The sequence below is a fragment of the Octopus sinensis genome, linkage group LG4, assembly GCF_006345805.1.
Source record: "Octopus sinensis linkage group LG4, ASM634580v1, whole genome shotgun sequence".
Classification (NCBI taxonomy): Eukaryota; Metazoa; Mollusca; class Cephalopoda; order Octopoda; family Octopodidae; genus Octopus; species Octopus sinensis.
The window spans coordinates 49,886,415-49,911,414 of NC_043000.1; the positions used below are offsets into that span (position 1 = coordinate 49,886,415).

Consider the following 25,000-nt stretch of genomic DNA (forward strand, 5'->3'; position numbering starts at 1 on the left):
CTTCAAATCCTTTCTTCTGTCTTTAAATAGGAAAGATATACTAAGGTCAAGAGAATAATAGCTGTGAAGGTCATGGCTGGAATGTGTTTGGCCTTAGATTTACTGAATCAAGATTTGTCTGGTACTTGGCAACAGTAAACATAATATTTGCAATTTCTAGTCATTTTTGTTGGTCACCGGCAATTTGTCTCTATTTTTATGCTGATATATATATATATATATATATATATATATATATCAGCTTCTCTGTTTATATATTGTGAGTAGGGACGATTGACTGCTATCTCTAGAAGGCAGGTGACCAGTACGATGAAGGGTAAAGACCCAGAAACCGTAGTCAACTGGCCTTGCCAAACTGGAGTGGAGTAATTCACTCCCTTACTCACAATATATCAGACACAGGTTGTGTCGTTAACAAGCTGGAAAAGACGTTTCCTGGGGCTAAAATGTAGCAAAATGGCTCTTTATAGAATAGCAACGTTATAGTGGCAAAAAAATGTTGCCATGTAGTACTGTTACTATTTATATCTCGTTTAGAGATTTTAGAGGTAGCAATTTTGCTTGTTTTATATATATATATATAATGAGCCACTCCTGCACTTATAAATAGAGGTGCATGAGTGGCTGTGGGGTGAGTAGCTTCCTTACCAACCACATCGCTCCAAGTTCAGTCCCACTGCATGGCCCTTGGGCAAGTGTCTTCTACTGTAGCCTCAGGCTGACCAAAGCCTTGGGAATGGATTTGGTAGATGGAAACCGAAAGAAGACTGTTGTATATATATGTGTATGTATAAGCTTTTGTGTCTGTTTGTCCCCCACATCACTTGACAACTGATTTTGATGTGTTTACATCCCCCGTAACTTAGCAGTTTGGCAAAAGAGACCAATAGAATAAGTAGTAGGCTTACAAAGAAGAAGTCCTGGGGTCGATTTGTTCAACTGAAGGCGGTGCTCCATCATGGCCACAGTCAAATGACTGAAACAAATGAAAGAATGAAAGAATATATATATATATATATATGTATATATATACTCTTTTGCAAGCACAGGCTTTCTGCCTCACTTGTTGATTGTGGCTATTTAATATATACATATATATATATATATATATATATACATACATATATATATATATACATATATATATATATATATATATATATATATTATATATATATATATATATATACATATATATACATACATATATATATAATATATATATATTATATATATATATATATATATATATAATGTGTGTGTGGGAAACAGAAAGCCTACCTGTGAAAGAAATATAAGTATGTAAACAGAATTCTTCTTGGTGTGCATATATTTATGTGTGTATATGTTTGCATTTTACATATATGAAAAAACGGGGTGCACTTCATGTGGCTTATTTTGTTTGGTTTTTTGTACCTGCTAAATATAGGGGGCAAATCATTGTGTATTTTCACTCCAGCAGCAACAACCCAATTTCAGTCCCTTCCTTCATACTATGATCACCTATCACCTAACATAAAATTGCTTCTTTCTCTATTATTCTCTCACTCAGTGAAGGTGAGCTTTATAGCCTTGCAAATTGCATGGTGACTTCACTAGTGCTGATGCCACAAAAAAAGCAACCACAACACTCTGTAATGTTAGATAGAGCATCCAGCTATAGACAGTAAGTTAAAGAAGACATTTGTGCATGAAGCAGCCTTCTGGCTTGTCAGATCATACCAGCTAAGGAGACAGATGTTAAGTTCGGATAATGACAATAATGATGATGTATGTGTGTGTATATATATACTCTTTACTCTCTCTTTTACTCTTTTACTTGTTTCAGTCATTTGACTGTGGCCAGGCTGGAGCACCGCCTTTAGTCGAGCAAATCGACCCCGGGACTTATTCTTTGTAAGCCCAGTACTTATTCTATCGTTCTCTTTTGCCGAACCGCTAAGTGACGGGGACGTAAACATACCAGCATCGGTTGTCAAGCAATATTAGGGGGACACATATACACACACATATATATATATACATATATACGAAAGGCTTCTGTCAGTTTCCGTCTACCAAATCCACTCACAAGGCATTGGTCGGCCCGGGGCTGTAGCAGAAGACACTTGCCCAAGATGCCACGCAGTGGGACTAAACCCGGAACCATGTTGTTGGTTAGCAAGCTACTTACCACCCAGCCACTCCTGCGCCTATAACAAGTATGCATCGCCGATATGTATGTATGTATTTGCATGCACACACGTGTGTCTCTGTGTCAAACCAAATATTTCTTGATATGAGTGTAACAGAAATAAGTAACCACATTCAATTTTCATTTAATGTAAATAATATCATCACCAACACCAACACCATCAGAAACATTGTTATCACAACAAAATCATCATTATTTTCATCATGGCAATCAACTTTATAATCATTGTTATCTATTTTCCTTTTCCTTTTTATTGAATAATTCTGCCTAATCTTTATATAACTGAAGTGTATTAAAAGGAAAAAAAAAAAATGGCAAAAACATAAAATAAATGTATTAATTTACACATAAACACATACTTTCACACATTCATATTTACAGCCGCCTCGCCCATACACAAAGACATGTGTATTGAATTCTAAATGCTTTGCTGTTTAAACACCAGGTGCAAAAATTTCATTTCATTATTAATATATTTTTTACCAGTTCTTTCCATGCTGGCAGGCTTTGATGCGGTCAGAAAATCTGATCATTTACTCATACTTTTGGAGAATATATTTGATATTGCAAATTAATACTTCTAAGAGTACTTGTTAAATGTGAGTGTGTGTGTGTGTGTGTGTGTGTGTGTGTGTGTACACACATATATATACATTTATATTTGTAAACATATATACTCTTTTACTCTTTTACTTGTTTCAGTCATTTGACTGCGGCCATGCTGGAGCACAACCTCTATCTGAGCAAATCGGCCCCAGGACTTATTCTTTGGAAGCCTAGTACTTATTCTATTGGTCTCTTTTGCCGAACCGCTTAGTTACAGGGACATGAACACACCAGCATCAGTTGTCAAGCGATGTTGGGGGACAAACACAGACACACATACATATATATATATTCATATATACGACAGGCCTCTTACAGTTTCTGTCTACCATATCCACTCACAAGGCTTTGGTCGGCCCGAGGCTATAGTAGAAGACATTTGCCCAAGGTGCCAAGCAGGGGAAATGAACCCAGAACCATGTGGTTGGTAAGCAAGCTACTTACTACACAGCCACTCCTGTGCCTTTATATAAACATATATAATGTATGTATATCTGTATATATATATATACACACACATTATATATATATATACACACATATATATATATACATATATGTAAATATGTACATACATATATATATATATATATATATATATATATATATATATATATATATTATATATATATATATATATATATCTTTTATCTTATACTTGTTTCTTTCAGTGTTTCAGTCATGCTGAAGCACAACCTTGAAGAAATTTTAAAAGAATGAATCGACCCCAGTAATTATATATATTTTTTTAAAGCCTGGTACTTATCCTATTGGTTTCTTTAGGTGATCTGCTAAGTTATGGGGACATAAATGCACCAATATGTGTTATGATACGGTAGCAGGGTACAAGCACACACACACGTACATGTATATATGCTTTCAGTGCAAATGATTTTTTTTATACGTCGCCAAGTTTACAATCTTGTAAATAATAATAATGGTATTTTTATAAAAGCTTAAAGCTTATGGCAATCACAGTGCAATGACTAAGGAAAATAGTCTAGTAATCTTATTAGACTGTTTTCCTTAGTCATTGTATGGTGATCACCATAATCTTTAAGCTGATATAAAAATACTATTATTATTATTTACAGGATATATATATATATACACAGACACAAATATACAACAGGTTTTAGTTTCTGTCTACCAAATCCGTTCACATGGCTTTAGTCTGCCTGAGACTATCATAGACACTTGCCCAAAGTGTAACAATGCTAATCCAATTGTCAAATTATTCTCTCTATATGTGTGTGTGTGTGTGTGTGTTGTTTATATGTTTTTTAAGAGCAGCAAATTGGCAGGGTCATTAAAATGTTTTCAGTGATTGTTCCCACTCTCAGTACTTATGTTCAAATCCCACCAAGGTAAACTTTGCCTGCAGTTTTCTTCTTTTAGGATTGATAAAGTAGCAGTCCAAGGTAATGGATTAGCAGAATTGTTAAAGAGTGAGATACAATATCTTGTAGTATCTGTTGAAATGTTTCGTGTTCTGACAGTAACACCTGTGTTAAAACTTGAGCTTAACTCTCGCATTTTCATGAACTGTATCAGAGGCAGTGAGATGAAAGGCTGACATGCATTGGCCATTGCTGGTCATTCATAAAACCATCTTGCCTTTACTTGAAGATTGGAGAGGAATCCTGTAGGTGCCGAACCATTGTCTCATGAGGAATATGGCAGCTTCAGATGTATGTTTATACTGGTCTTTTTATCCATACTCTGTCATCACCTGCCACAAAGCCACTTTCCTCAACCCTCAGTTGAGGGGGTCTTGTCTTGTAAGTTATTTGGTAACCTCACAATTGCTGGTGTCCTGTAAAAAGCACCCAGCACACACTGTAAAGTGGTTGATATTAGGAAGGGCATCCAGCTGCAGAACCCATGCCAAGTTAGACAGTAGAGCTTGACACAGTCTTCTGACATGTTAGTTCCTGACTAACCCCATCCCACAGCAAGATGACGAGGAGGAGGATACACACATTAGCAAGGAATTGGATGTAAATCAGTATTTCAAACTACCTCCTTGACTTGTTGTGTCTCACTTGTACAGATGTAACCTTATCACTTTCACTATCAAATATAGTGAAACAGTAATTTGCCTGTTGAAAACCTCTTATCATTTATGCTACTATCTACAGTTAAATAAAAATAAATAAGTGGGCATTATGTGCCTCTTTGGTCTATCCCTCACTGTAGCCTCTTCAACTTGATGCCGGTACTGTCATACAGTTAGATTTTTGTTCAGTAAATAGTTCTTCTTCCACATAGTTGTATACTATAGCACTTGATTGGTAAGATTCAAGGAAAGAATCTTAATGCTTAGCTAAACCAATTTAATCTTCTAAGCAGAATTCTGTTGGGCACTGATTACTACAATATGGATAACAAAGTTATTCCATCTCATGTATAAAACTATTACATAGAGTATAAAGAGAGTGTGTGTTTAAAAAAAGTCATCTAATTCCTGTTTGTGATTAGATTCACAATGCTTGATTTCAAATGTTTCACAGCCACTAAATATGTGAATAGAACATCTTAATTATAGAATCAAAGTTTCAACTTCAGTGAGAATTCTTTACTCGACCAGATTTTATTAAGGTGGCTTAAGTGCACCAACTCAATAATATATATTAAATTTGTATATAAAATATTCAGCTATACTGTGTACTGTTTAGCAAAGAAGAAAAGCAGAAAGCATGATTTTTTTTGTCAGAATTATCAAAGACAGCACATAACAAGTTCAGCTTATATTAATTGATAGAATGTTGTACTTAATTTTATACTACAATCAGTATACAAGTGTCACGGAATAGTGGCATACTGCCAGAAAGCTCTGTTTACAGCATAAGCCTGGCCTCTGATTGAGACATTTCACTTATGCTGCTTATCTATAGTTTCTGACCGTAGTCAATGGCTCGAAAATGGAATGGACAGTAACAGACAGGCAGTCCGACAGACTGTCAACATGCTAGATAAAAATAAAGTCTTTGGAAAAAGCCCAACAATCCATTAAGGTATTATTACAAGGTAGTTCTCAACAATCAATACAGAACTCTTCTGCATTACATTTAAGGAAACTAAATGTCTTGATAGTGGAGTGTGTGGTTTATATAGCCCTTATGACAGTTGCAGTGAAGGCACATGGCTTAGTGGTTTGGGTATTCAGCTCACAATCGTAAGGTCATGAGTTCAATTCATGATATGTTGTGTCCTTGAGCAAGACACTTTATTTCACATTGCTCTAGTCCACTAAACTGGCAAAAATGAGTAGCACCTGTATTTCAAAGAGCCAGCCTGATCTCACTCTGTGCCACACTGAATCTCTCTTAGAACTACATTTAGGGTACATGTGTCTATGGAATACTCAGCCACTTGCACGTTAATTTCATGAGCAAGGTGTTCCATTGATTGGATCAACTGGAACCCTCGTCGTTGTAACCAAAAAAGTGCCAGTTATGACAACTGTATTTGAATATTTCATGCCTGTATTCCCTACAGAGACTATGTCAGGTAAAACTGCAACAATGGATATCTTTAAAATCTTTGGTTTGTGATTCAGATTTACACCAATCAAGAACAGCATTTTACCTTTTTTTCTTTTACTTGTATCAGTCTTTGAATTGTGGCCATGCTGGAAAAGTGCCTTGAAATGTTTTAGTAAAATAAATTGACCTTTGTACTTACATCATTTAAACTGGCACTTATTCTATTGGCCTCTTATGCTGAAGTACTAAGTTATAGGGATATAAACAAACCAGCACTGGTGATTTACATATTAATAAACCAATGATGGAAACTTTATGTTAGCATTCCATCTCTAGAAATAGCAGCTAACCACTTTCAAATTACATCCTATATTCTCATTAAAGAAATGTCACATTGTCTAATGTAGTATTGTATATGCAAAAAGAAGAAACAGAATGCATTTGACTAACGGTCAAAACAATTGGGTCAGACATGAAGATAAACTACAAGAACTGTGTGACAAGTTCTTATGCATCATTCTTCCCATATCTAAACGATCTCAGTTGCAAGGCTCCACATAAATTACAAAGATTATAAATTCTTGATGATTAATATCACTTGTAAAATTACTTCACATTCACCATTTTATTTTATTTTATTTCATTTTATGGCCAAAGCTTTTAATAAAATGATAATTATACTAAATGATTTCCAAATTAAACTTTACAAAATTACATTTATTAGTTAAACTTTCAATGCCTACTAAATATTATAATTCTTCTTCAATATAAAAGCTTCTATAAAATGTAATATCTAAATATTATTATTATTTATGTAAGTTTGTCATTAATAAATATCTGAAAAGAAAACTTGAACAAAGCTTATTAAACAGATTAATACTGAACATAACTCAGGAGGCCATAAAAAATATCAATCCACCATTAATGACAACTAAACTACTGGTAGCATTTTAATTCCAATAGAAAAATATCCAATAACATCATTTCACTTCCATAACTGCTATCAATATTAATATTCAGGGATTCTTTTGAAAATATAATGGTCATTTTGCATGTTGCTATTTCTTTTAGTCGTTATTCTAAAATGATTTTTTAAAAAAATGAAAACAAATTCTTTTGAGGTGCAAATTTTCTCAAAAAAGAAAGAGTAAAAGTTTAAATTTACCTCTGTGTTCTATAAAGAACTTTGATCACAGTCGTGTGTGTGTGTATGTGAATGTGTGTGAGTGTGTGTGTATGTGAGTGTGTGTGTGTGTGTGTGTGTGTGTGAGTGTGTGGGATTTTTTGGTGGGAGTAGAAGGGGATGATGTTTATTTGTTTTTAGACTATCATTGGAAGAAAAAAAATGGCATTCTTTGGAAAACAAAATTTTCATATTATTATTGAAGAATAATGATTTTAGACGAGAGAAAATTGATATTCTGCATTAAGTCAAAATAACGGAAGAAATAAATGCATACAATGACAAGGCACATGAGAGTGAATAAATGGATACTTCAGCAAGTAAAAGCAATGAAATTTCATAAATAAACGGATGATGATGATGATGATGATGATGATGACGATGATGGTGGTGGTTGTGGTGGTGGTGGTGGTGGTGGTGGTGGTGGTGATGATGATGATGATGATGATGATGATGATGATGATGATTTCTAACCTTATACTGTTTCATACCTCCACTTCTGAAGTTCACTTCTAGTCTATTAGTGAACGATTATGATCAACATAATTCAACCAGACCAATTTATGCAGAATTTTGTTCAGTTGGTAAGGTCTTAGAGGTAAGAACTGTCTCTAGTTATATTACTCTCTGTAAATTCTTCAAATGAGTTTTACAGAGCCAAACTTTTACAAATATTCAAGGTTTTGGTATCAGAGAAGGAAAGGAAATGAAATGAGGGTCTGTAAATTTTATGCTTTCTCATGAGCCAAAAATATTGTATTAGCAATATTCATTCATACAGTTTCAAGAATTGACAATTATATCTTCAATAATGATAAATATTTTTGAAAGATTATGAATTTCTCTCTTTGTGATTTGTTTACATAAATGCTTTTCTTCCTCCCAGCGATATTATAACTATATCTATGTTTGAGATTTTTATGCATTTATGAATAAAATGGATACTGACAATTCATATTAAATAATATATCCTGTGTAACTTTAAAGAAAATTAACATCACTTATATAGATAGACTCAGCAGGATTTGAATTCATAGCCATCAATCACAAAACTATGTACCATAAATAATTTTCTTTAAATCTCTATCTTCTGCACAAATTTGTCTGCTCTTCTCTATATCTAATTCCATTATATCCCTGACAGCTATTTCAGTCAAATTGCTTAGACGAATTTTCCTTATAGTGATAAAATTCTGACTGATATTCCTCTAAGTTTAAACTACTAAAATTGTACTTTCTTTCAATCGCAATAAAATAAGCTAAAAGTTATGGAGAAAGAAATTAACAGCAATGCAGTTTTAAATTCATTTATTTATTCTAAAACATAATATTATTTAAATTCATTTAAAAAAATAAATATCTTCTTGCAATGAATTATTGCCCTGAAATAACAACTTAACAATGTCATACTCTTCTAATCTTTTTGACTATAACAGAAATATTAGTCTTCAATATAGGAAGAGATAACTACGCTATATATTATTGATGAAGGATAAAGCTATCACCACTAAAATCATCAAGATGTGCCTTCCTTTAGCTTTTTTTTCTTTTTTTACAAAAGTATTAACTTACTTTGACGATTGGATTAGCATTGTTACATAAGTGGTACATATTTTCTCCCACTTTCGGGGGATGACAAGCAAAGTAAAACCAAAAAGAATTTTCAACTCTGAACAACAACATGTTGAACAATGAAGAATAAAATAAGCATTTTACTGCCTTGGCCAGCTTTCCTTCTCTCATTTACCACTTCTCATATTTTCTTGATCTGATGTGATTTCTCATTTGCTTAGAACATACAACAGTACTTTCTTTTTCTACCTCTAGATAACACCAATGTTTAGTCCCAGCATCATACGTAGTCTTTCATGTCAGAAACCAATATCCCGTCACAACTCCTTCCATGGTTTTACGTTCTTAACCAAATGCCATTGTTCAATAATTGAAAATCAACATTAATGTTGCTTTTGTTTCATACTTCTATTGTTATCAGGAACAATAGAGAGAAATTGATTTCAATCTTACCTTATAAGATGCCAATATGAGGTAAGATTCAGAATGTGAGATAGTTGGGAAAAGATAATTCATTTTTACCTCATGATATTAAAAGAAATATCTGTCAATTCACGAATCAAAGCCAAAAGAAGAATGACAATGAGGAAGTTAACTAAACAATCCATTCTGATATGAAATTTTTTATTTATTATACACCTTAATTATTAAAGTTATTGTAAGCTTGATACAAAAAGCATAAACAAAATTTATAAATACATTTTCTTGATGAATTTGATGCCTAGGTTTACTTGTTATTGATTTCTATGATCAATGCAGTAGACTAATTTGTTGTAATGATTAAATCAACACCACTAGACAATTAATTCTTAATTTATTGATATTTCCTAAATCTGAGAGATGACAGACAAAATCTGTAGAGTGAAAGTTGAAATTAGAATAGCAAGGTACTAAATATACAATAAAACCTCTTCTTCCATTGTCCTGGAGTCTCCAACAATTCATTTGAACACTAAAGCTTTTCTGTGCCATTTGACAGCATGTCAACAAGAAGCATAGAATTGCTAAATTTTAAGCAGCTTATTTATATTCTGGAAATTCTGATAAGCTTTTTAAATCAACAAACAACAGAAATGTGATATGTGCATATATACATACACACACACACACACACATATATATATATATTATATATATATATATAAAAATTTTGCAATTAAGGACAACTACTTAATAAGGAAAACTTAACAAGAAATTGTCAGGTAGATAGCGTAAAAACCTCATAAGAGAAAAATTTCGAAAATAATTATTTCTTATTGAACATATTAATTTATATATATAAATTTATATATATATATATATATAAAGTTGCTTTTCGAAAGAGACAGTATAATAGTTAATCTATGCATAGGACTGCATGTAAATCCATGCATATCTAATTATCAGTCAGGCATTAAACAAAGTATGTTCTCCACTTTTCATTTGGTCTTATGCACATTTGAATTGGTCACAGATTGAATATCCAAGAGCAGAATAAAACTGAAGATTTTGTTGTAAATTGTTTTCTACCATTATTATATCCTAAATGAGATAATTTATATATGTGTTTCACTAGCATTGTACTAGTATGGTATGCAGTAACCATTACCAAGAAACTTGCCAAATCACCTTATATCTGTCTATACATATGAAAGCTGAAAATTTTCAGGGAAGAATATTTTAATATGATCCCTGAAAAGTTTAGTAAGATGGCTTAGATATTTCAAAGGTAAGGGGTATGTAGATATGAAATACAATATTTATAAGTGGTTGAGGTGAGAGAAAAAGTATTATGGTCATTTTATTTTTCGGAATAATAGACAATGCAAATTGTAAATAATGTGAAAAAATTCTGAGTAAGGATTGAGATGCAGTTATGGACACAATCTCTCAGCAACTTACTGGTGTACTTTATCAGTGATCAGAAATTTATAACCAGCAATGAACTCAGATGCATAAATAAACAAAACAATGGAAGACCTTTATATTACTATTTGACCTGCTAGAAACAGCAGCAAAATCTCCCTCTAATTATACACTATTATCTTATACATGTGGAGAACATATTAGATAATGTGGTTCTAGATGAAAAAATATGTGTGGTCAAAAGATTCTGGGTTCAGTCCCATTGTGTGGAACCTAGGGCAAGTGTCAGCTACTAGAGCCATGGGCTGACCAAAGCCTTCTGAGTGGATTTGGTAGATGGAAACTGAAAGAAGCCCATTGTATATATATATATATATATATATATATATTTGTATGTATATCTGTGTCTTCCTCCACCACCTCTTGTCAACTGTTGTTGGTGTGTTTATGTCCCTGTAACTTAGCAGATTGACAAAAGAGACTGATAGAATAAATAACAGACTTATAAAAATAAAAACGTACTGGAGCCAATTATTTCAACTAAAATTCTTCAAGGCGTAGGAGTGGCTGTGTGGTAAGTAGCTTGCTTACAAACCACATGGTTCCGGGTTCAGTCCCACTGTGTGGCACCTTGTGCAAGTGTCTTCTACTATACCCTCAGGCCGACCAAAGTCTTGTGAGTGGATTTGATAGACTGGAACTGAGAGAATCCCATCGTATATATGTATACACACACACACACACACACACACATATATATATATATATATATGTTTGTGTGTGTATATGTTTGACAACCGATGCTAGTGTGCTTATGTCCCCGTAACTTAGTGGTTTGGCAAAAGAGACCGATAGAATAAATACTAGGCTTACAAAGAATAAGTCCTGGGGTCGATTTGCTCGACTAAAGGCGGTGCTCCAGCATGGCCACAGTGAAATGACTGAAACAAGTAAAAGTAAATACATAAATAAATAGATAAAGTGGTATAGTGACATGTCAAGCATTTTTGATCATAGTCCTCCTTGTTCGGAGTTGAATAAATGATGAACAATAACGTATTAATAGTTTTGACAATTGTTGAAGCCATTGTCAAATGGACCTTGAATATATTCCATTTGAAAAGACCCTATTTCAAAGTTGGTGAGCATTTTATTGATTGAAATTAGCTTTCTAAATTAAACAGATTGATTAATCAACCTGCTTAAACAATTTCCTTCACTGACTTGATTTGGGAACAGTTTAATAACATGCCAACATCAGAAAATAATGTTGAATGTTAAAAAAAAATACAAAAAATTGCATGCCAAAAAAAAAATAGAGTAAACAATATATTTACTCTGATTAATGCATTTTTAAAAGTTTCACTAGGAATAAGAACTGATTCTAAAGTATGTTGAGTCTGTTGTGAGAACATTAAAAAAACATAACATGAATTGCCAACAAAATTTGAAAATTTTAAAGTAAAGCAAATATTTAAAAAATAAGAAAACAGAAAAATGTTTGTTTTGAGAATCTGAAGAAAAAAAATGAAAATAAAATAAAATGTGAGATGAAAAACAAATTTGATTGATCAATTGAAAACAGTGAGAGTGGAAAAAATATTTTTAACCGTGCCTAAATTTCAAATGCTAAAGAGACCAAGAAAACTGAAAACTTCTCATAACAGTAGATTAATAGTAGAGTATATGCGTGTATACATATATAAATATATATATATATATATATATATATAATATATATATATATATACATATGAGTGTATGTGAGTGTGTGTGTGTAAATATATAATCATGTGTGTTTGTATATATATAGATAGATTGATAGATAGATAGATAGATAAATGTATACGTATATGATTATGTCTGTATATATAAATATACATGTATATATGTGTAGATATGTATTTATATATGTGTGTGTGTGTATGTGAATGTATTTATATGTTTATATATATATACATACATATACGTGTGTGTGGGTATAAATTTAATTATTAGGAGTGCAAAATAGTTTGGACCAGTTCATTTAAACTAAACTTCAAATGACCTCTTCAAATAAATTGTTTAAAAAACACTAAATATTTATTTGAGAAAATAGGAAGGAAATAACATAAAAGAGTAAATAAATGAACCAGCATATCCCCCCCTCTCACCCTCTGCAAAAAAACAAAAAAAAAAACAAGTATGAAGAGAACTAGAAAAGTAAACCATTCTAAGACAATCTACTTCTGTTTTCCCTAAGATACTATCACAAGACAATTAATTTGGCTATTATCCAAAATTTTACAGACAGAAAATTTTACATGAGAAATAGGTGTATTTCTTAGCGGAATTTCATCTTACTGCTTTTACCCAGTGGTGCTATTCTTTATCTGAAACCAGTTTCAAATTATATTATGTGTATTTTATTGTGAATTATATTATGCTTTGATTAGTCTTATTTGCATAGTGTACAGAATCTAAGACCTAGTTCTGATGCTCAGTTCTAACTACTTTTCTTATACACTGATCATGACCTTAAAAATGGACATGAAAGTAACGGCTTCTTGTACTTATATTTTCTAAATATATATATCAAGAATTACACTCATATAAGAAAACAATGCAACTGGTACAAGCAAAATCCATATAAGGGTCATTGTAAACTTAATCCTTTTACCCTTTCAAGTTCAACAAAATATGTGTATATATATATATATATATATATATATATATATATACTCTTTACTCTCTCTTTTACTCTTTTACTTGTATAAGTCATTTGACTGCGGACATGCTGGAGTACCACCTTTAGTTGAACAAATCGACCCCGGGACTTATTCTTTGTAAGCCCAGTACTTATTCTATCGGTCTCTTTTGCCGAACCGCTAAGTGACGTGGAAGTAAACACACCAGCATCGGTTGTCAAGCAATGCTAGGGGGACAAACACAGAGACACAAACATACACATATATATATACATATATACGACAGGCTTCTTTCAGTTTCCGTCTTCCAAATCCACTCATAAGGCATTGGTCGGCCCGGGGCTATAGCAGAAGACACTTGCCCAAGATGCCACGCAGTGGGGCTGAACCCGGAACCATGTGGTTGGTTAGCAAGCTGCTTACCACACAGCCACTCCTGCGCATAAATGGTATTTAAATATGTGACAGCTCTTTTAGTAGAACTTTATTCAAAGTAGTTGAAAAGAACACATAATATTATGCATTCCACCATCTTCAGACATAATTTAAACAGTCAATCTGGACATATCCAACTTTGTTGAATGCTTAGAATATGCCTGAAGATGGTGGAATTACATAATGTGATGTAATCTTTTACAAGTAGATTGAATAAAATTGTACCAAAACATCTTTAAAGGCTGTTTATGCGTTACTATTTCATACTTATACTGCACCAAGAATCCACCAGTGAGTCAGATCATTGGTTATTAATTGGATTTGGTATTTACATAACTATGGTATCCTGACAGCATTTGATGTCTATAATGATATATTATTTACCATGTGATTATACCAAACCAGTTTCTGGCATTTTACACGTGTATTTTCCTTGATTCTTGATGAATCCTCACAACTGAATAATATACATACATACAGAGTGCAAGGGGTAAATTGTCGCCATTTTACATATTTGATTTCATGCATGCACATCGTTTGTTTTTGATTTTATTGATTACACAGTATAGTAGGGTCAGTTGGGCACTGTCTGTGAGGAAACCAGCACAATGACGCAATTCATTCTGACAGAAATTTGGAAATATATGCTGTACTTCTTCGTATTTGTGCCAGAAGCTCCAATACGAACATTTCTGCGTGTTTGGGTGTCAATCTGAGGAATGTGCATGTACTGAGACTGATAAAAATTATCATCATCATCATTTAACATCCATTTTCCATAATGACATGGGTTGGACGGTTTGACTGGGGACTGGCAAGCCAGGAGGCTGAACCAGGCTCCTGGCAGTGTTTCTACAGCTGGATGCCCTTCCTAATACCAACTACTTTGAGAGTGTAGTGGGTGCTTTTTACGTGCCACCGGCATGGGAGCCAATCAGGCGGTACTGGCATCAGCCATGTTTGGACAAAGCTTTTTACATGCTACTGACACAGGAGCCAGATATATGTATATATCTACATATACATATATACACATATACATACATTCATATATATATACATATGTACACGCACACACACACACACATGGTATATGGTTGTTCTTTTGTAAATGACAAAAACACAAAATAAGATGATGATCATAGCGGCCTTTATACAAAGACCATAGAAAGATAAAGATAAATACATGGAAGGCATTCCAATATATCTGTTGTCACTGCTTTTACTGAAGGTAAAATGTTACAATGAAACTGGGTGGAAGCACTCCGTCGGTTACGACGACGAGGGTTCCGGTTGATCCGAATCAATGGAACAGCCTGCTCGGGAAATTAATGTGTAAGTGGCTGAGCACTCCACAGACACGTGCACCCTTAACGTAGTTCTCGGGGATATTCAGCGTGACACAGAGAGTGACAAGGCCGGCCCTTTGAAATACAAGTACAACAGAAACAGGAAGTAAGAGTGAGAGAAAGTTGTGGTGAAAGAGTACAGCAGAGATCACCACCATCCCCTGCTGGAGCCTCGTGGAACTTTTAGGTGTTTTCGCTCAATAAATACTCACAATGCTTGGTCTGGGAATCGAAACCGCGATCCTATGACCGCGAGTCCGCTGCCCTAACCACTGGGCCATTGCGCCTCCACTACAATGAAACTACTAATACCATTAAACAACAAAGATTCCAGATTTAGGCTTTAACCAAAAAGGAATACACACTTACTCCTCCACATGCTTAAATGCATTTATATAATACAGCCTTCTTTCTTCCATTTCCACCCACCAAATCTTCTCATAAGGGTTTAGTGACACCAGGGCTATAGTAGAAGACACTTGCCCGAGGTGCTGCCTAGTGGTATTGACCTCCCTAATCCTGTGGTCATGAAATGAACTTCTAAAACATCCATCCATACCCAAAACTGTAAATATGGAAAGAATACAGGGAATTCATTTCAGAAGCAAATTTAAATGTAAAAGTAAATATATCTTACAAAATTTCTTTCTTGAAACTATTATTTTTTAAAATTTTCATTTTTTAAAGTATCATACTTCAAATAAAGATTAATATAAAATAAAACAGCAAAGATATGCAAGCAGTTTAAAATAACAATAAATTGTCGAGAATCTGGCTCATTTATAATTGAAAACAATTAGATATGGAACAATGCAACAGATCTGAAATAAAATTGCATTTATTACAGTATAACATTGTCATTGTATTTTGAGACAATTAAAGAATAGTTGTTCTTAGCTGTTTTAAGCTTAACCCTTCAACATTCAGATTACTCTGTCAAATGTAATAATTATTTATTCATTTTGTTTTCAATTAATCATGCATTATCTCGTGGCGTTGAGATTTCAACGATGTCGTTGTTATTTTTAGCTTGATATTGTAGGGTAAATGTGAGAAACTGGATCTGGCCAATATACTCATCACATCCTGTATATATAAATATGTTATATTTCACTTAGGCATTGTGAAACCAATAACCTAATGTAGAACTCAATATACATATGTTTCAGAACGAAACATTAGAAGAGTAAAGAGCAGTAATAAGAAAGAGAGATGACAAAGCAATAAACGATTATCTTATAAACTTCATTGGCTTACAGCTGTTTCAACTATGAGATGTGGTGGACTTACAAGTTGAGTGCTTGAATAACACCTTATAGTTTCATTGGAGCCTCGAATATGAAGTGCAATTTGTTTGGGAAAGAATTGTTGATGATGTTCCCTATATATGCACAAACGTAATTCTTTCCTAAATAAATTGCACTTCATATTCAAGGCTCTGGTGAATCTGTAAGGTGTTAACTGTACACTAATGAAGTTCATAAGATAATCATCTATTCTTTTGTCATTTTTGTTATATATATATATATATGTGTGTGTGTATGTATATCCATTGCTCTGGAACCCTGCCCCAAAAATCACATCTGATTTGATATAAATGAACGACCTGTTTGTACATTCACAATTTTATTTGACAAGTTGGAAAACAAAAACGAAAGCACTAATAATAAATATATTTTCCTCTAAAATTCTGGCAACCTCCTTTCTTCTCAGTATATACATGTAATCTAGAACACACGTTAACCACTCAAAATAGCAAAAAAACTGTTAACTTTCCTTCAGCATTTATTATTTGTTACATGGAATAAAAAATTTTCTGAGATACAGTGTATCCTTATCAATGCCCAGGTCACATTTTGCATGTCAAAAATTTTGACACCATATAACGTGTTCTTTTTAATAGCTCACATGTATCTTTCACACTGCAGTCATTTTAGCTTCAACATAAAGTGTCAGATCAAATCATTTACTTGTGTAAAAATATATCTATTCATACATATATATATACGAAATATATAGGGATCAATTATCCAGGCAGGTACTGTACAAGCACTCAGTTATAATCTGGGTTCAGAGTAACTGTATTGAGTTTTAAGGAACACCTAGGATTACTTGGCGTAATCTATGCAGCAGAAACATGTGTCAGTCACATTTAAACCAATTATCGTGTATAATTAACTGTGAAAATAATAAAATATGCAGATGTACCAATCACCATATTCATTGTAATTGTCTTGTATGTATGCATATATATATATACACACTCACACACACATATATATATGTGCATATGTATATATATATTTCTTTACTGCCCACAAGGGGCTAAACATAGAGGGAACAAACAAGAACAGACAAAGGGATTAAGTCGATTGCATCGACCCCAGTGCGTAACTGGTACTTTATTTATCGACCCCGAAAGGATGAAAGGCAAAGTCGACCGCGGCAGAATTTGAACTCAGAACGTAACGGCAGACGAAATACGGCTAACGATTCTGCCAGCTGACCGCCATATAGATATATATTCATGTGTACATGCATGTCAATGTGTGTGCATATATACATTTAATATATTGTAGATATATGGATAAATTTAAAAGCAATGTTAAACTTATTTGACAATGAAGTATATTTGCATGCATAAGTCGATGAAGTCTAATGTATAAGTTTATGAATACGTGTGTACATATGTGTGAATTGTTTCTTCGATAATCAAATTTAACTCTAAATTATTAAATTTAATCCAGTACATTCGATAGCAAAGGCAGCTAAAAACTTGTATTGTTTGCACAAGCTATATCTTAATGTATATTTTCATTATCAAAACTACACTACTTAGTGCATCAATAGTTAATAAATTTAATCATCAAAGTCATTCAAAAAATAATTTTCTTTCTTGTTCATTTTTTTTTTCCCAACTGAGACAAATCTAAGCCAATCTTTTATGTCTGTTTCTCTTTTCTTCTTTGTGACTTCTGGACAAGGATACTGATGTATATATTTATGTATACACGCACACACACACATATATAGTGTTAGAGAAAAGATAAAAATTTAAAAAAGAACTCATAATAAATCCAATAAAACTGAATAACAAGTCATGTTTCATTCACAATGGAAAGATAGCTTTTGGAAAACAAAAATGTCTTAAATATCAGGTTGTTTTGACTTAACTAATAGATGAAATTTTATGTTAGGAAATATGCATCAGGAAATAATTGAATCACTTCATTTCCATTTCATGGACAAATATGGAAATCTATCTTTTATAGTAAGGTAATAACTATCACCATGTTGTAAAATTTAATTTTGAAGTAGCTTTAAGAATCTAAAGTAGAATGAAAGGAAATTTACTGTAATAGATATCCTAAATTTAAATTAACTTAGACCTCTTCTACGTATTTTATATTTCCCAAATAATTATATGCGTCAAATTAGTTTGAACCAAAGGTATAAAAAAGTGAAGAATTATGAGAATTGAAGTAAAATTTTCAAACTTACAAGTATATTCAGAAAGAATCATATACATTCTGCTAGGTGAGGTAAAGTTCAGATTTATATGGAAATCTTGATTGGTAATGATAGTTGAAATAAATTATGTTTAACATGTGTCTATGAAAAAGTGCTATGCAGACTATGAAATATCAATTAAACAATTCTCTTCAAATAAACACATTGAAGAATTGTGTATGTAAATAGGCTTGTTAAAAATAAAAACGACAACAAAAAGCACAAGAAGTCATGATTGCCTGGAATATAAATGTGTCAATAGTGAATATTCCAAAAAGCTTTGGAAGAGATTAAAAAGAATAACTTGTTCAATCATCTTGAATAAATAGATGTATTTTTATGAATATTTATTTAGAATTCACATCATATTGCCTAGAAAATAAGAAGAAAAGACGAGTTGTCTATTTCTCTGCATGTGAGATGTACTTGTGTGTGGGCATGTGTTTGTTTTGTGTTTCTGAATCCTGGGGATATTGATGAAAGAAATATGATAAATCTCACTGTCAGGAATAACTGAAGGGTATATCATGGAATAAATATAAAATGAATTGCCAAAAGGTGCTCTCTAGGGGAATGAAAGTAAATGATGAAGAAGGAATACAGTGTGATCATATTTTTAAATTGTTTGTGCTAACTTAAGGGTCACATGAGTTGGGTTATGTTGTAGAAACAAAACTAGAAGTCATTGTTAATTGAGAAAATTTAATTTAGAATAATGTTAAATTAAACTTGATAAGAAAGAAGAACTTTCAGGTCTCTTGCAAAAGCTTCACTTTCAACACACATACATGCAATAATACAGAAAACAACCATATACAATAAAATGTTCAACTGAAAGCAATTTACAGAGCTTTTTGTTGTTCTTTTTTCAATTAAAAACTGACTGTTGTTTATCAGTTATATAATATGCTTGCTTGTTAGAGTATTATAGGTAAATTCTTTCATTTAATCAAATTTTTCTGCTATACTTTACTACAAACTTCAACATTTCCTTTTGTCTTTCTTTCTGATGTTAACAAAATTACAGAGTAGCAATAAAATGCAGAGACACATATGAGAAATGATTCTACTTCGAAATATATTATAACAAATACACTGGCCTGGCAGAGTCATTAGATGGAATGTTTTGTAGGATTTGTTCCAAGGTTTTATGACCTAAATTAAAATCCACCCAAAGTTAACTTTACTTTACGTCCTGTCAAGGTCAATAAAAAGGTACCAATCCAAGGCAACTAATTGGCAGAACTGTCAGATGCTCAACAAGATACCATGTGCTATCTGTTCTGGCTGTTTGCATGCTGTTGGCAATGCCTGCAATGACATTGATGCCAAGTTCTATCAAACCAAGTCAGCAACCTTTCCCTTGGATAAACATCGATGACATTGACAGGGGAGTCTTGCATACATGGACAGCTGCTAGTCATTCTAAAATGATAAACCTTATCCTCAACCTGCTCATATATGTGCAAATGTATGGTGAACATTGTCTAATAGAGGTTTTCTCCCATATGTCAACCAGAAATATTTTAATATGATTATTGATAAAAATTATAATAAAACTGCAGATATTGCTAATACAGTGTTTAATTCCTTCTGATATATAAATAGATGAAACAATCATGATTAGAGTTTCTTTGGTCATATGACTACTTGATTATGCTAAACTAACCATATTATTACTGAAATGAAAGTAATCATTATTTGTTTCAGTTTAGTTGAGGAAATAGAGAAAGGTAATGTCTACAGCCTTTGTAGTCATTTCCAGATTGGTAATGTCAATATATGATCGACTTTTATTTTGAATGTGGACAACAAGAAAATTCCCAGTGGATGTCAGTTGTTGAAATAAAGGTTTGGGTGAAATGCTGTATAAAGATACTTCTCAGTGAAACATATGCAATGTATGGCAAGAGAAAGAGAGACAAGTGAATCTGGTAGTAGAAAGAACAATGTTTAGGAAATCAACTGCTGTTAACCATTTAAACTATATATTTAATATTTTCTTTTACAGTGTCTTTTTTCCATTTTTGTCTAGAACACAATAGGTGTCTTTACTGCTTCAGCCCATTTAGCCATTTTCAATCATCCACAGCTGGATGAAACCTCAACATCTTGTTGCTGGTTTATCTATGTTGGTAGTAGGACCATCTCCCCACACTGGCCTATATCACATTAGGCAGGGTTCTCATATACGTTGATGATTAATCCTGGTCATAGGCAGCTAGGGGAAATTTGAAATCAAAACACAAAGCACCACAACAGATACTGCAAAGTAAGTCATTTACTACTACCAATAGTTCTGATAATCCAAGTAAATCTAAAGACTAAGTGTTCACTGATGTGACGGTGCAAATCATAACAAAACTGATTTCTGACATTAACACAAAATTAAACATTTCTAGGTGAGAGAGGAAACAGTATGTTATATCTACCAAAGAAGGATGAAAGGCAATGCTGGTTTGATTTGAACTGAAGGCATAAAAAGCCATGACTAGATATTGTTTCAAATTTTGGTACAAGGCCAGCAAGTTTTGGGGGAGTAAAGCGATTCCAGTGTTCAACTGGAACTTATTTTATTGACCCTAAAAAGGATGAAAGGCAAAGTTGGCCTCAGGGTAATTTGAACTCAGAACATAAGGATGTACAAAATGTTGATAAGCATTTCCTCTGGCGTACTAACAATTCTGCCAGTTCACTGTCTTTATGACATAACTAGCCATTTCAAGGCAGTTTAATCTGATGCAATAATGATTATTTAGTGCAGTTAACAATGATAATGATGTATAATACTGGTACAAGGATACAAAGAGAAGGAAACAATCAGTTTTATCAATCCTCATACTAGGCCTATAATTATTGTCCAACCTCAGAAGGATAAAAGACAAAGTCACCACAAATGAGATTTGAACTCATAGCATAATACAACACCACAAAATGGTATTTCATAATGCTTTGCTAACTCTGCCAATAGAAATACTGATTGCTATTGCAAAAACATAGCATGAAGCCTTGACATATTGTCAATGGGTTGTTCATTTCAATCAAATATTTACAATCATTGTACTGCAACATGAAACCATGTGGCTTAAATCATGATCACAATGTTAGGGGTTTCAAATCCTGGACTAGGCAAAGCATTTCATTTCATATTTTTCCAGTCTATTCAGCTGAAATTCTGTAACAGTCAAGTACCTGCTAGCTGTCACATCCTTGATGTTCCACTGGATCAAAGATAAGAAGGCCAGGAGGGTGTCTGTATCTGCTCACAAGTATGTAGGCACCTGAAACAACTAACAAAAGCATGATACATATTACCAAGTCTCGCTTGTGAGTGAAGGCTATGATCTTGACAACACTACACATTTGCATGTGCAATTTTACAGACAATAGATATGCAATGTATTCTTTAAACCAAGGTGGAAAATAAAATACCAGAATATATAATATCTCTAATGCAATGGACTGATGCAGATGTATTTCTTTAAGGTAAAGTGTAATGCGTGCACATATCTACATATCTCAGATTCAAAACTATTTTAATACTGTCTTATTTTATAAATATAAAAATATAATAAAACTTTTGAAAAATTAATGGTGTGCTGTAACATGTTTTAATGCTTTATTCAGTGTGCCTTGGATTGAAAATAGTTTTAAATTGTTGATCTTAAATATTCGAAACATCACCCAATTCATGCACTGTTTACACTGACTGATTGAGCAGGAACAGGTGCTTCCATCAATATTCTGCAATTAATGCTTAAGTTTATTCTGTCATAAGATTTATATGGGTGATCATAGATAAAATAACTCTGTAAAGTTTTCATGTTCAATTCACTTTGATATATGTGTATGTCCATGTGTTTATGTATGTGCGTAGATATATACATATATATATATATATACATATGCATACATGTATTATATATATACATGCAAATGTCCATGCATATATATATATATATATATATATATATATATACATACATACATACATACATACATACATACATACATACATACATACAAATGTACATACATATATACATACATAAAACACTATGTAAAGATACACACTGACAGAAAATTTAAATGAGACTTCAAACATCAACTTTTAAAATTTCTCTGTCTCTCTCTTTCTTTCTGTCTCTCTCTCTCTCTCTCTCTCTCTCTCTCTTATTGACACTCCTTCTACTTGAGACACACAGACAGCATTTTCTCCTTTTCTATATATTAATGACAGTACCTTAATTAATATCAGAACCGCTCTCTACACTTCATGGTTCATATTCATTCTGAACTGCTAATTGATATCAAGTGAGACTATGTTTGTAATTTAGTTAAATACTGGCCAAAAATGTTTTAAAAAGTGGTAATGATGTCTTATAGCACAATCTAAGCTTAAAGTCCATTTCAAAGTGTCAGTTTGAAATTGGTGAAGCCATGCCATCATGTAACATGTGTAATCAAAGTAGTTTATATATTTTGGTATTTTAAAGAGTTAGCATCTACTTTAATTTTCAACTAGAATAACCGAATAATATAGTCTGAATACCAACTATTGCATACTTGAGCAATACATACATTACACACACATACATGCACACTTATGCAGAGGTAAAAACAAACATTATATATTGTATTAAATTAAAATGATTCATTACAGATGGCCATATATTTCACTCTGCATGAACTTTCCAAATGTGAATAAGAATACCTTTTAGTTCATAACTAGCCTTTCATATGTGTGTGTGTGAGTGAGAGAGAGAGAGAGAGAGAGAGAGAGAGGGAGGAGGGAGAAAGAGTGTGTGTGTATGCATACACGTTGTGTTTATGTCTTTGTATGCGTAGCTTAGTGAATGATTGACTAATGACTACATATGCTTATTAAGTGGTATTATTGAGATAATAGATATTTGGAAATGTAATAAAGCTCAGAAGATAATGACTACTTTGTGTCTATTGTATATTGAAATAGATTGATCTACAATACCTATTCACATCAGCATCTTTAAAATTTACTCCCAAGAGTGTTGTACAGTGATAGATACAGTTGTAAATATTAGAAAAATGTCTTTTAATATGTAAATAATAAATAAATAAAGATAATTACTGAATGATAATGCACTGACAATGAATCACAAAGGTATTTTAAATCCAATTTATTGTCTCTAACAAGTGTAGTTTTTATCCTCATAAGACACTTTGAGAAATTATATGAAATACTCGTTTATTATTTGTATATTCATCCACTGTCTTACAAACAAGGCTACAGTAGTTATATCATGTACACACATGCATTAACTGAAACTGTAAATTATTTCCTGATAAATGAAATATTTAGATATGTTGTGGCTTTCACAGAATCATTTACATTTAAAGGAAAAGTTTCTGATAAAAATTACATCCAGAAGATGTAGCAAAATAATAAAGCAAAAAAATGGCATTTACATCAGATAAATATGTTAAATGTGTTTATGATCAAATTAAAGAGCAAATTTCATAATTTGTTTTACATTCTGTATTTTTGAGTTGAGTCAATGTTCTCTCTTGAATAAACTGATTTATATACTAACAGAAAGTGAATAAAGCAGTGTTTGATGTGTGTTTAACAGTTTATTTGAACACAACTTTGATCTAAAATACATTTTCATTATTCTAGTGAAATTATCTTTGAACTGTTAAATCATTGTTAGATGACCCTGAAGAATTAATAATATTTCATAAGAAAGCCATTTTAGCTGTCAAATTACCTTCAAGGGTCTTTTTATTTGATGTTCCTCTGTAGTTTCTTATTCTGAGTTTACTGTATTTGTGTAGAAATAAAGAAAAAAAGGACTTGCCAATGTAATCTATGCTCATAGGAATATTTTGTGAGCATGAACATTAATAAATTCATATTGAAATTTAATTGACTCAAATTTCTTATTTCTGGTAATTTTTCTTAATTTATTCTGGCCAGTATGGATAATTAAGACCTGCACAGTTTAAAAATCACTGATGTCAAATCATTACAAGTAACATATGCTCTGGACCCTAGTAAAATTTCACATAAAAATCAATGAAGTATTTTTTATTAATTATTAATATTATTAATTTTTTTAAAATTATGAGTTACAATTGATAATTAAAAA

The 25,000-nt window shown here is 32.4% G+C and overlaps 1 protein-coding gene and 1 long non-coding RNA gene across 11 annotated transcripts in view; one reads left to right on the plus strand and one right to left on the minus strand.

Moving 5' to 3' along the window:
• LOC118762952 overlaps nucleotides 1–895 on the minus strand; it is a 19,844-nt gene extending 18,949 nt beyond the window's left edge. The window contains exon 1 of the long non-coding RNA XR_004998705.1: nucleotides 885–895. This is a non-coding gene — a long non-coding RNA (uncharacterized LOC118762952). The remainder of the gene's footprint in view (nucleotides 1–884) is intronic.
• Nucleotides 1–25,000, plus strand: part of LOC115210389 (bone morphogenetic protein 1) — a 2,987,986-nt gene that overhangs the window by 972,785 nt on the left and 1,990,201 nt on the right. The gene's annotated exons all lie outside the window — the stretch shown is intronic.